Raw genomic sequence first — 14437 nt, forward strand, 5'->3', positions numbered from 1 at the left:
CCCGCATGGGAGACCAGGAGAAGCACCTGGCTCCTGGCTTCAGATCAGTGCGGTGTGTGGGACGCAGTGTGCCAGCTGCGGCGGCCATTGGAGGGTGAACCAACGGCAAAAGGAAGACCTTTCTCTCTGCTCTCTCTCTCTCACTGTCCACTCTTCCTGTCAAAAAATAAATAAATAAATAAATAAAAAAAGAATTAGATGAGGTCATGAGCGAGTAGCCGCCATGATGGCATTAGTGACTGTATAAAAAAAAAAAAAAAGAGCTAAGTTAGAAGTTAGCTAGCATACTTAGTCTGCTTGCCATGTGCTGCCCTCCAGCATGTTAGGATGCAGCAAGAAAGCCCTCACCAGATGCTCTGCAGAAGTTAGCACCATGCTCTTGCACTGCCCAGCCTCCAGACCTGAGAATTAAATAAGCTTTTAATTTTTCCAAATTACCCAATCTTATGTATTTAGTTATAGGAACAAAAAACAAATGAGGACAAACTCAAATCCCAATCAGGATTTGTTTGTCCCACCAGAAGCAGTTTGAAGCATTCCTAGCTTCACTTTCATGCTAGAGAAAATGCAATGACCTAGAACAAAGAAATGATACAAGTATTCAGGTTAGGGACAAATGTAGGAGAGTTAAGGAAATAGATGACAGACACTCTTGCAATGACAAAGGAAATATGTGATCAAGTAAAAAAAGTTACCCCAATTATCCTTCAACATTACTAATAAATTAAAGAAAGCTAATTTAAATGAACTTGAAGTTTTTTTCTGTAATATAGAAACAAACCAGCTTTGAATTCAACAAGTGGCTGTCTTGGGGCTATCAGACGTGGCACAATAGTTGTAACATTAACCAGAGATGACCCGCTGAACTTGAACAGCATTGGGAAATTCCATTTGGATCATAACAGTGACTGTCCTCTTCAGCATCACAGAGGATTTTTACTACTGCCTTTTAAAGGTGACCTGGAAGGATATGGAACTTCAACACTTTCATAATTTGTTGCATACCCAATGTATATGGTGCTAGTAAACTATGACTGTCCATTTTTTCTTGATTTTACAAATCCTAAGTTACAAAATATTTCTTGCTATAACTGCAAGAGGTAGTTACTACCAGATTATTGCAGTTAGGATTCTAGTGTGTGCAGGTAGAATTTCCTGCAAGAGAATTCGACTTGAAAATTAATATTCTGGTGCTGGTATGTTATACATCACACTGTTTGTACTGTTTCTCAGTGAGCTCAGTTTGCCATAACAAAACGCCACAGAATGAGAGGAATAAACAACAGATATTTATTTTTTCACAGTTTTAGAAACCAGAAATCTGAGATCAGGGTGAAGCATAGATTATGATGAGGGCTTTCTTCCTAATTTGCAGTCAGTGGTCTTCTGGTGTGGCCTCACATAGTGGAGAGAAAGAGTAGGCTCTCTGGTGTTCTTTCTTATAAAGATGCTAATTCTATCATTATGTCCCCACCCTCATGAACTGATCTAAAACTAAATCTCTCCTTAAGGTCCTATCTTACATATTAATTTGGACACAAGAATTTGGATGGGGGAGGTACAATTCAATTCATAGCATAAAGTTTCTAAATATTAATAATATTACTATTCAAGTAAATCCTACTATGTGCCAAATTTTTCATTCTGAAACATTAAGAATGTGATCTCAGGTATATGATGAATCTTTTAAGAGATTCAGCATGATTTGGTGAAAAAAAATTGCCTCAAGAACCCAGCTTAAGCACTTGCTATCTCTGACAGTGGAATCCTGGACAAAAGTAATACCAGCTCCCTCTCAGCAGAAGCACAGTGAGGATTACAGAAATAATGTTCAAAACATCCTGCTCTATGGCTTGTACTTAGTAATGCTCACACATATTAATTCATCCTTTCCCTTATATCAGTTAGTAGTTCTTTGAGTGCAAATAATACAGTAGCTTTGTCACTAAGCACACTTAATTAGCTCTCAAAACTAATAAGAAGTTTAGAAATATAATGATCTAAGATTGGAACAGCAACTCAATAATGCCCACAAGGACTTTTGATCTTCCTTCCCACCTAGTAAGAATCATTTTATCAACCAAGAATGTCATCAATTGCCCAGTAAGAAACATGGACACACTAGTACTGAGTGGATAGCTTGTTATACATGTTTGTCACTCTCTGATCACCAAATGGTCAATGCAGATCCAAGAATCATCCCCAAATTCCATTCAGAAGAAAGTAGGATGAAATAATCCTTTAAATAAAGAAGCATCTCTTCATTTTATCAGGAAAGCAAAAGTTTCTCAGTAGATGCCCAGAGAATTTTAACGTTTCATTGATTAGATTTGGTCAATTAATTACCTTATCTGGAGGAGAGGCTGGAAAACAGGGTTGTGGTTTCCACCTGCTCTTCTAGATTTGGCATTTGTGAAACAAAGTAAAAGTGTCTGATAGGTTTTTCACCTGTTGTAGGTAGAATTCTAAGATGGTCACACACATAAACACACCTTTTCCAAGTTATACAATCAAGCTGTAATATAAGCCCTGCTATGAGGAGACTTGTTTTTGAGATTAATTAGGAACACATCAGCTGACTTTAACATTGAGATAATATCCAGGTGAATCTAACATAATCACACAGCACTTTATTTTTATATTTTTTAAGTTTTATTTTATATGAAAGGCCAAGAGACAGGAAGAAGAGACAGACACACAGAGATATTTTATTTATTGATTTTTCTCTCAAATACCTTCACCAGCTGGGGCTAGGCTAGGCTGAAACCAGAATGATAGAATCCAATCCAGATCTCCCACATGAGTGGCGGTGGCCCAAGTACTTGAGGCAAGATTTCTGCTTCACTGAGTGTGCAATAGCAAGAAGCTGGACTCAGAAGCAGAGCTAGACCTCAAACCCAGTCAGTCTAACACTGGGCATAGGCAACCCAAGCATCATCTTAAATGCAACACCAAACACTCATCCCCACACAGTCCTTTAAATAAGGATCTAGGTGTCAGAAGTCAAGGAGAATTCAGGCTTGATGGCTTGAAAATGAAGGCACAGAGTATGGCAAAGTGTTAACAGTGTTGAGCAGTCACCAGAAAACATCAAGCAAAGAAACAGAGACTTCAGACCTATAACCACAAGGAATTCTACCAATAAGCGTCAGCTTAGGAGAGTTATTTTTTTTTTCACAGAGTTTCTGCATAAGAACCAATTTCATCTGATATATTGATTTCAGTCTTATGAGACTCTGATGTGAAGATACAGCCATGCTATGCTGAACTTCTAACAGAACTGTGGGCTGATAAATGGGTGTTGTTTCAGTCATTAATTTTTTTATAATTTGTAACATAGGAGTATAGACCAAATCTACCACCCAACACTGCCTACCACATATAAGGCTTTTACCATTAAAATGTTCTTATGAAAAGTATAAAAATTGTATCTATAGAATCAAATTATTTTTGGAAACTAGAGTGTTGTGGGAGATGAGAAAAAAGGAAAAGATACTTATGAAAGTCAGCATAATTAAAAAGAGGAAAGAGTTTTGATCCAGGCTTCTAGGCTACAAGTTTAAGGCTTTCTGGGCCTTAAATTTGAAGATTAGAGGGAGGGTATTTGCAGCTTGCCAGTAAGTCAAATATTTTCTAACAAGAAAGTTTGAAAACAATCAAATGTCAAGATAATGAGGAATGTTTTATAAAGCAATGGTATCATCATTTGTCTCAGGAAAAACTTATAAAACTAAGGTATTAACTTGGTTATGCTATGTCCTCATTGTAAAGGGCCTACTCTAGCTCCTGAAGGTTGTAAGAGGGGGCCAGCATTGCGGTACAGCAGGTTAGGTTACACCTGTAATGCCAGCATCCTATATGAGGTCAATATGAGTCCTGGATTTGCCACTTCAGATCCAGATCCTAACGTGCTTGGGAAAGTAGTGGAAAATAGCTCAAGTACTTGGGCCCCTGCTACCCACATGGAAGATCCAAATGGATTTCCTCTCCTGGCTTCAGCTTGGCAAAGCCCTGGCCATTCAGCCATGAATGAGCAGATAGAAGATCTCTTTCTCTCTCTCTCAATCTCTATTTAATTCTGCCTTTCAAATTAAAAAAAAAGTTGTAAATGAGTATTTGCCTGACAGATACATGTAATATCACCCCTTTAATATTACATTTAAACAATCTAATACAATAGTGAAAAAGCAGTTGAAAGTCTCAACGATGAACTCATAATATCTATGTCAAAGTCACCTAAGTTGAACACATGGTAGCCTTTGAACCTTACTGAGAAGTAGACAATCACCACTTGATTCTACAGCATCAACAAAAAGAGTAATCACCTCACAGCAACTGGGCTAGGTGAGAACTTACCAAGCATTTCCCTATACAAGAAAAAAAGAAAATAAACTGGATGTGCTTATAACCCAAACCCTGGTATCTTTCAGATGACATGGTCATTTGTCAGGATGACACCAGGATACTTTGAGCAGAGTGTGAAGCCTAATATCATCCAGCACATTAGAATTCTAGAAGAGAAAAGTAAAAATCACCCTGTCACTTGGTGGAACTGAAGGCTAGAAAAATTAGACTTTCTCATGATTAATGTTAGTATCTTCAGCTTCCACTCTGTCTCCTCCCTCTCTGGATTCTGGGTTTGCATCATGGGCTGGTTAAAGTATGCATTAAGGCAAAAACAGAACCAGCCTTTAAAGAAAGATTTCTTTAACTCTTCAAAGAACCTCCCCTTTCACATACATCATGTCTCTTTCTGTGGCTGGCTCAGATCAGTGAGTATAATTAGACTGAATCTCTGGTGGCAGGGCAGGTGGCAGCTGAATGGCTAGAAAATTACACACTTTGCTTCCATGCTGCCAGAAGTTCCTATTTTTTTCTGTTTCAGATTTTGTTCTTTGAAAAAAAAAAGTTTTCCCAAAGAGTAAATTTAAGTAGAACTACAATTGGAATCTTTATAAAACAGCTAATATTTATAGAAAGGCAGTCTGTAACTACTAAGTCTTTTGGAATATAATCAGAAGCTAATAATATGTAGTATTAATATCAATCAGAGTAAGAAAGAAAAATAGTGGTATATATTATATATAATTTATTTTACTTTCATATAAAATATAATCATATTTATCCCATAAATAAATTCAGAGTCAAGTTTTTGATCTTTAAACTCTGCTGGGCATGCATACTTTCATCTGGGAGACCTTTAAGAATTAGCTAAAATTGCTGGTGCCATGACTCAACAGGCTAATCCTCCACCTTGCGGCGCCAGCACACCAGGTTCTAGTCCCAGTCGGGGCAGCGGATTCTGTCCTGGTTGCCCCTCTTCCAGGCCAGCTCTCTGCTATGGCCTGGGAGTGCAGTAGAGGATGGCCCAAGTGCTTGGGCCCTGCACCCCATGGGAAACCAGGAGAAGCACCTGACTCCTGGCTTTGGATCAGTGCCGTGTGCCAGCCGCAGTGCGCCGGCCACAGCGGCCACTGGAGGGTGAACCAACCCAATGGCAAAAGGAAGACCTTTCTCTGTCTCTCTCTCTCTCACTATCCACTCTGCCTGTCAAAAAAAAAAAAAAAAAAAAAAAAAGAATTAGCTAAAATTATGAAACCTCACCACAAAAAAATAACAAACACACACACATCATGCACACATTTATGGTGGATCACTAGCACTTTAGAAATCTAAAAACGTTGGTTTTTTGTTTATTTTTCTTTTTTCTTTTTTTTTTTTTTTTTATTAGACAGGCGGAGTTAGACAGTGAGAGAAAGAGACAGAGAGAAAGGTGTTCCTTTCATTGGTTCATTCCCCAAATGGCTGCTACGGCCGGCGCTGGGCCAATCCGAAGCCAGGAGCCAGGTGCTTTTCCTGGTCTCCCATGTGGGTGCAGGGCCCAAGCACTTGGGCCATCCTCCACTGCCTTCCTGGGCCACAGCAGAGAGCTGGACTGGAAGAGGAGCAACTGGGACTAGAACCTGGCGCCCATATGGGATGATGGCACCGCAGGCGGAGGATTAACCAAGTGAGCCAGCTCCAAAACATTGGTTTTAAGTGTTCCTCAATTAGAACTCTATTAATCAAAGATTAAAAGATTTATAAATTCCACAAAAATAACAAACATGCATAAGTTCAAGAGAAACTCACCTTTTTAAAAAGCATACACCCAATCTGGCCTAATTTTAAATATAATAATTCTTAGAAGTACTATCTGGGGTTAGTGAAAAATTGTTCAGATAAATTAGGGGGGAAATTTAAAAGTAGATTTTAAACTAGTGATTGACAAAGATCAGTAAATTATTCTAAGGAAAAGGGATAGTGGGAGAAGCGAGGGACAAGATTTTAATAGATAAAGCAAACAGATAAAAAATGTGGCTGTTTGCATGCAGTCAAGGGAAAGGACAATGGATATATAAAGATTCACAGAAGAACAAGAAAAGTGTGCTTTGAAGCCATGAAAGGAGTCTGCTGCAAAGATCAACAGATGGACATACAAAATCTGTAAAGGGTGAGGATCATTTTCAAAGCGGTTTCAACAGAAAGAAAAAAAAAAAGTGGAGTAGTTAGAAGAAATGAAGTGATGGAAAAGAAAGTTTATTACTTGACTAAAGAAATTAAGAAACATAAGGCAGAATATTAAATAATATGTTTAAAGGGGGTGGGCCTTTGGCCTGTCCCACATTGTAGTACCTGACCTCTATACTTGGCTCTGACTCCAAATTCCAGTTTCCTACTAACACAGACTCTGGGAGGTAGCAGTGATGGCTTAAATAGTTTGGTTAATGCCACCCACATGGGGGACCTAAACTGAGTTTGTGGCTCCTAGTTTTGGTCCCCTCCAGGCCCACACATTACAGGCATCGAGGGAGTGATCCAGTAGATGGGAGTGCTCTGTTTACTCCTCCTCTCCCTGTCATTGCCCTTTCTCTGACTTGAATATAGATCTAAAAATTTTTAAGTGACAAAATTTAGAAGAAGTAAAAAGACATGTTATATCAGAAATCTCAGAGAATGGTGGTTAATAGGTGTTGTGATTGTTTTGATCAATGTGTTTCTCAATTATTTCCAGAACAAGAATTCTTGTACCACATCGAGATGAGTTCTCTTGTTCTTTCCAAATCTTAACTTCTCGTTTTAGTCTACAGGTTGTTTTTAGTTGGAGTCAGCTCAGTGATTTAGGATGTCTCCTACATCCATGCCTCTAACTTAAATCTCTTACCTAAGTTCTAGGCCAATATTTGCAATTGCCTCCCAAATGGCACAATGACACAGTGAAAGGCGTTGTGTTCCACAGTGGATGAGTTAAGTTTTATCCTGGTTTGCCCATATACTGCCATTCTTAAGGACATCTCTGCTTACTAGTTTTCAAAGCTACAAAATTTATAATTGTTTCCTCTTTTTACTCCTTTTTATCACATTGGCCACCAAATATCCTAACTGTTTATCTTAGAAATATACCTTGTATCTTAATTTAAACACTTATCATTGCCATAATCCATCCAATAAACTCATAACTGGCTTTCCTTCTATAAATTGATTATTCTCAAAGCCACTTGCCTCAGTTTACAGATATGTATTTCCAACTGCAAACACATACACTTAATAAGAGTAGTCACTCGCTTAAAAGACTTCTTAGCTTCTATTTGCCTATAGAAAGAATTCAGGACTTCCAATCATTGTAAAGAAGATCCTTTAGAATCAGCTGGATCTTCCCTTCCCTCTACCACTTGTTCTGCATTCTAAATATAGTTAAAATCAACTTCCCCACACACAATGAGCAGCGTGTTTCTCCAATCTGACCAGGAAAATCCTATTTACTCTTCACATGCCTCATTTGTTACTTTTTGGAATCTCCTGTCCTCCCTAGTTACAGGTGTGGACTCCATCTGTCCACCTCCAACATATTCTGTATTAAAATTTATGTGTCTGTCATTTATGTGTCTGCTTGTCTCAGGATACTTTGAATGCCTAGAGACAAATCCAATAACATGCTCATTTCTTCTTCTACTACAATGTCTCCTCTGTCTTGTTTCCAAAAATGTATTTTATAATTTACTATAAATCTTATCACCTCAGACCTCAATTTCAACCTATACTTTTCCTAAAGTACCGTGACTATTTTCTTCATTGTACAAAGAATATCTCAGCAGTCAGAAAAAAAAAATGTCAAAAATGTGATATAGAGGATATTTTTCCAGATAGTTGAAAGTAGCTAGGACAGAATTGGAAGCATATATATTTTTACTCTACTATTATTAGGGATAGATATTAAAATATAATATTCTAAATATAGCATAACATGTTTAAATGTATAAATTTATATGAAATCAAATAGATAATCATAAAAGTTATGGAAGCAAATGGAGAAATATGGACAGATAGATTTTCTTCCAATAATTAAACTAAAGAAGTAAACATAATAGTTTTCTTTTTAAAAAGTACTCCGTTCCGTAAGAATTGATGAAAACCTAATGAACATTATAGATATCATTATTGATATAGCTAAGCAAAGAACATGTACTCCAAAAGAAAGCTATAGGAGAACAAAAATGTGTCACACAGGCAAGCAAGCATCCATACTAGCAATACAAATGCTAAGTAGAAGACATCTTTCAGGCAAGCAAAGACATGCAGCTGATCTGGATGTAGCATTTCTGTTATGGATCAAGACATAGTAAGCTACTGAAGATGGATGCTATTGCACATTGATCCCATTTAACTAATATCCCTTCTTCTAATTATATCATTACCAATCCTATCTACTTTATCAATATAGACAGATGGGTGGGACAGGTCAAGAGAAAGACCTGGTCTTTCTAATAGTTATATTTTCACATTTTGATATTAAAAACTGCATTTGTATTTTATGTATTGTTTTTTAAAGATCTATTGGCATTATACAACGTGTCAGCATCTTATTACTTTGGAATACAGATGAGATTGAGTTTCTGACTTTTCAAGGCTGAGTGCCAGATTCACCAGTCATCTCTGAGACATATCCTTTATAATTACACACTTTTTCTCAACACAAATTCCTCTAATAAAAAGAGGGAAATGTAGAACAATTGGTTCTAGTCAAAAGTAAATAATCTCCTAGAAAATGATGGTAATTGAGATTCATAAAAGCAAAAAAGAAAGTTATACAAAGACCAAATTATCCAGCAAAAATAAAGAACAAGATTACAAGGGTGGAAACTATACTTTTGGATTGTAAAGTGTGATTTTAAAGAGGAAAAAGAAACAAAGGCAAGATGAACTCCAAAAGGATACATAATGAGATAATACACTTAGAATGGATAATAAGGATATGATTTTAATAGACAAGACCTAGTCTACTGACAGTCAAAAAGAAAGAAAATAAAGACAATAAAATGTCTTATAATGCATAAGGAAATGTGACATAGTAATATTCACACGTTCTGAAACATGAGAGCCCTTAAGGTTTTCTCTCAGACCTTGGCAATCCATTTTTTCACAGGACTGTAGAAGTGTTCATAAGCAGAGAATTTCTCTAAGCAAAAGACAAAGAAGAAGATAGTGCCTAATGCCAACTATATAAAACAAGAAATAACATGGCTCTGCCACTCTTGCTTCCCAAACCCAAGCCAGACCCAAAGAGGAAAAGATCAAATTTAGGGGCCACTACAGAGGATATTGCATTCCATGCAAAAACCAAGATTAGGATCCTTCTGCTTTCTTTATTCCAATGGAATCAGGAATAGCATTCCCTGCTCTGTACTCATGTACAGATTTAGCACCAATTTATGGTGCTGAAGGGAGAGCCTCAAACTCAATTTTACCAGTTAAGGAGATTTTATTTTACTATAAATGCATGTGTATTCCTTTATACATAGAGGGAAAATGTTCACTGTTTTTGAAATGGAAACTTGTAGAATAAGAGGATCAGTAACAGAGACTTGGCAAACATAATCTGAGCTACTGCTATTTATCAAGATTTATAAGCCTTTAGTACTTAGAAAACTTTGCATTATACTTTAAATGTAGAATTGTAATAAGGTCAATTATTTGTTTTCTGAAATGGTCTCCTAAAGCAAATGGTCCAAGTTGAGTTATCTAATATTCTTAAGTCAAACTGGAAATTATGTATAAGGCTACTGAAAAGGTAATCCTTTGTTGGCACCAGACCAGGTCACAAAACAAGTCTATTCTATCTTTTATTTTTGCTTGTAAAGTAAAAATGTTAAGACCTTTCAACTCCTATGGGATTAGACAAACATGAATAGTAAGCTTTCTAAAGATTGATGAAACTGCCCTTAACCCAAGGGTCTATGATATAACACATTATAGCAGCTGAGCAAGCTCAAGCTTTGGAGCTTGATAGTGAGGCGGGCCAGTGTTTTGATCAAGTTTTCAAGGGAAAAGGAATGGAGAGAGTCACAGTAGCTAAGATAAAGAATCACCTCAGATGTATATCAACCAATGACTGGATAAAGATGTGGTATACATACACGATGGGATACTACTCAACCATAAAAAAGAATGAAATACTGTCTTTTGCAGCAAAATGTATACAACTGGAAACCATTTTACTTAACGAAATAAGTTAGACCCCAAAAGACAAATACCATGTTTTCCCTGATCTGTGGCAACTAAGAGAGTACAAAATAATGTAATGTATATGATTGAAATTAACATTTTGAGAAATGATTGTTGTTTATAGCCCTTGTCTCTACTATTGAGAAATAGTGCTCTTTTTCTTATTATTATTTGTTGAATTCTTTACTTAGTGGAGTGGCAAGCTTATGATTACAAAATAAACTGAAAGTATGCCATTGTAAAAATTAAAATAAAATATAAGAAAGTAAAGAGGAGGGAGGATAGGAGTGTGGGTGGGAAGGAGGGCAAGGTGGAAAGTATCACTGTACTCCTAAATCTGTATATATGACATGCACAGAATTTGTTCAGCTTACATAAAAAAAAATTTTAAAAAGAGAGAAAAAATTTTAACAGAGAAAAATTGTATTTATTTTAATTCTTTCAAATATTAATTATAAAATCAGAAATAGAATTACAGAGAGGAATAGAAAAATATCATTCATCTTCTGGTACACTTCTCAAATGGCCACAACAGCCGGGATGGGCCAGGCTGAAGCCTGGAACCCTGGAGCTCCATCTGGGTCTCTCATATGGGTGGCAGGGGCCTAAGTAATCGAGACATCCTCCACTGCCTTTCCAGGCACATTAGCAGAGAGCTTGATGGGAAGCAGAGCATCCTGGACTTGAAACATAACTCATATGGGAAGCTAACATTGCAGGCTGCTGCATAACCCATTGCAGCATATCGGCAGCCAGAAATTATTTCAAAGCATGATTAATCTATGTATCGATTCCTACATATAGAACATAGATCACTTTTTGACTTTGATGACACTTTCACTAGTAAAAACTTACACACACTCAAATCACACACGACAGTAATAAACATAAACTGCACTTTACGGCAAAACATTTCACAGATTTCACAGATGCATTGAAGCAGAATCTACTGTTTCTATCCTGACTCACCTAAAATTACATCCATGGCAATATTTCCTTATGTACTTTTTACCAGGTGTTAAATTTATCAGTGTTAATTTCCATAATATTAATTATTCATTAGGTGGTCCCAAGTATAAAATTTCATTTTTCTTCTATAAGAAATGCTCCATCTAGAGTAATGCAAATACTTTAACTTCTTTGTCGTTGTGGTGGTGGTGGTGGTGGTGGTGGTGGTGGTTTATGATTTTATCTTTGAGAAATAATTCATCCTGAGCTGTATTACAGCTGTTTGGCAGGAAAGTAGACATTAGCCTACGTGTGTGAGGCCAGAGCAAAAAAAAGGAAGTTCCCATGGGAAGGATTGTAGAAGTCCTGTCCTTTCCTGCATAAGTCTGATGATCATGTAGGGAAGAGTCCCAGCAGGCGTCCTCAACATCCCAGCAAATGTTCCTGGCCCAACACCCTTGTGATAATGCCCCTCACCGAAGAATATCCCAAAAGAGAGGCAGGGGGCAGGAGTGGGTAGAAGTATGCCCCATATGCGTGTATTTATCAATGTAAACCCCAGACTAAATGCAGACTAGGATCACGTTTCTTTGCTAGGTCACCCACCAGATCTGTCAGGTGTACTGCCTCATTAGTTTCCCAGCTTGCTCACCTCCAATCTCTGCCTTACATCTGAAATTCTTTTCTTAGAAGGACACAAACCTCTGTTCCAGCTCTCTCTGGTAACATGGAATTGTAATTTTGTGTTTTGAGTCAACCAAATGAATTAATGGCAGCCCATCAAGGGGTTTCAGAGGTCAAAATGTAGACTAAGTATTCAGGAAACTAACAATATACTACAAGGAGATACTACTTTATATCTACCAGAATAGATAAAATTGAAAAGATTAATAATATGAAATATGGATAAGGATAGATAAAACATGGAGGGAGCTCTTCTGCAGTGCTTGTGGTGCTGGTAACATTGTTATTATATACCACTTCGAAAAATTCTATGACAGCTTCTTTGATATTGAATATGTATCTATACTATTATCCAGTAATTTTATGCCTTGATATTTTCTTAGGGAAATGTAAACATGTCCACACACACAAAATTTTTTTAAAAGGTACATGACAACATTATTTATAATAGTCATTTTCCAGTAGTGGGAAACAACTCAAATAATCATCATCGGGTATGTATGAATGAAATGTTATAATTTTAAAATGGAACACTATGTAGCAATAAAAAGAATGAAGAACTAATATAACGTGAATCTCACATCAACTGTGTGGAGTGAAAAAGAACATAACATGCAATTCCACTTGTGTAATCAACAGAATAACCCATGGATGGAAATCAGAAAAGCAGTTATCTGTAGGGAAGGGCCTCAATGAGAAGGAGAGCGAGGGACATTTCTGTGGTTAGAAATGTTTCATATATTGGCTGGCGCCATGGCTCAATAGGCTAATCCTCCGCCTGAGGCACCGGCACACTGGGTTCTAGTCCCGGTCGGGGCAACGGATTCTGTCCCGGTTGCTCCTCTTCCAGGCCAGCTCTCTGCTGTGGCCCGGGAGTGCACTGGAGGATGGCCTGAGTGCTTGGTCCCTGCACCCACATGGGAGACCAGGAGAAGCACCTGGCTCCTGGCTTCGGATCATTGCGGTGCGCCAGCCACAGCATACCAGCCGCAGCAGCCAGTGGTGTGAACCAACAGAAAAGGAAGACCTTTCTCTCTGTCTCTCCCTCTCACTGTCCACTCTGCCTGTCAAAAAAATAAAAATAAAAAAATAGAAATTAAAAAAAGAAATGTTTCATATATTGAGTGAGATGGGATTTAGATGAATTTCTGCATTTTTAAAATTCATTAATCTGTATATTTGAGATCTGTGCAGTTCACTATGTATAAATTATAGTTCAATTTAAATTTTATTAAAAACTTTAAGATAAACATTGAATTTACCTAGGAAGCAAAAAAATAAAATTAAAAAATAAAAAGAAAAATGAGAGGTCCCAATGAAAATAGAGGGAAAGCTTTAAAAAAGAAGTAGTTGGGGACATTATCACAAGGATGGTATCCAGAAAAATATAGTCACATGCTTATACAAGTGGGATGTCAATTTTATCCCTCATATTATCCAACTATTGCCTCTTTAACTCTTACTGATTCTTAGCACCTGCCTCTCTGGAACTTAATCCCTGGTTCATAGTTTTGTCTTTTATGGTAGTCACATATTATAATCAATCCCTTCTTGTGTGGCAACATTTAAAATATTTACTGACAGCCACCATGCCTCCCCACCCCTTTTATTCTTCTGTCATGCAAGCTAAGCTGCATCAGCTTCTTGCTTTAAGTCATTTATATCCAAATAGAATCCAATGTGCTCCTAGTCTCTGATACTTCTCTTAACATATATCCATTTGCCAGTGAGCTATGCTTTTATTAACAAACTAAATTTATATTGGCATTTAAGAAAGTCATTATTTTTCAAAATGAATTTCTGTCAAATCATATTCCCCTATCCTGACCATGTACAGCAGATCAAAATCATTTGAATAAAAAAGGAACAATACATTTGAAAAATTATCCAATCCACACTATTCTTTTTATACCTAAAGAAATTAAAAATGGTGGCTGGCACTATGGTGTAGCAAATAAAGCCACCACCTGCAGTGTTGGCATGCTATGTGGACGTAGGTGTGAGTCCCAGCTGTTCCTCTTCTGATCTAGCTCTCTGCTATGGCCTGGAAAAGCAGTAGAAGATGGCTGAAGTCCTTGGGCCCACGCACCCGTGTGGGAGACCTGGAAGGAAGTGCCTGGCTCCTGGTTCAGATCAGCCCAACTCTGGCAGTAGCATTCATTCGGTGAGTGAACCAGTAGATAGAATACTTCTTTCTCTCTCTCTCTCTCTCTCTGCCTTTCAAATAAATAAATAAATAAATAAACCTTAAAAAATAAAAAGC

Source organism: Oryctolagus cuniculus, chromosome 5, assembly GCF_051225735.1.
Source record: "Oryctolagus cuniculus isolate XC-2025 breed Fujian yellow rabbit chromosome 5, ASM5122573v1, whole genome shotgun sequence".
Taxonomy (NCBI): Eukaryota; Metazoa; Chordata; class Mammalia; order Lagomorpha; family Leporidae; genus Oryctolagus; species Oryctolagus cuniculus.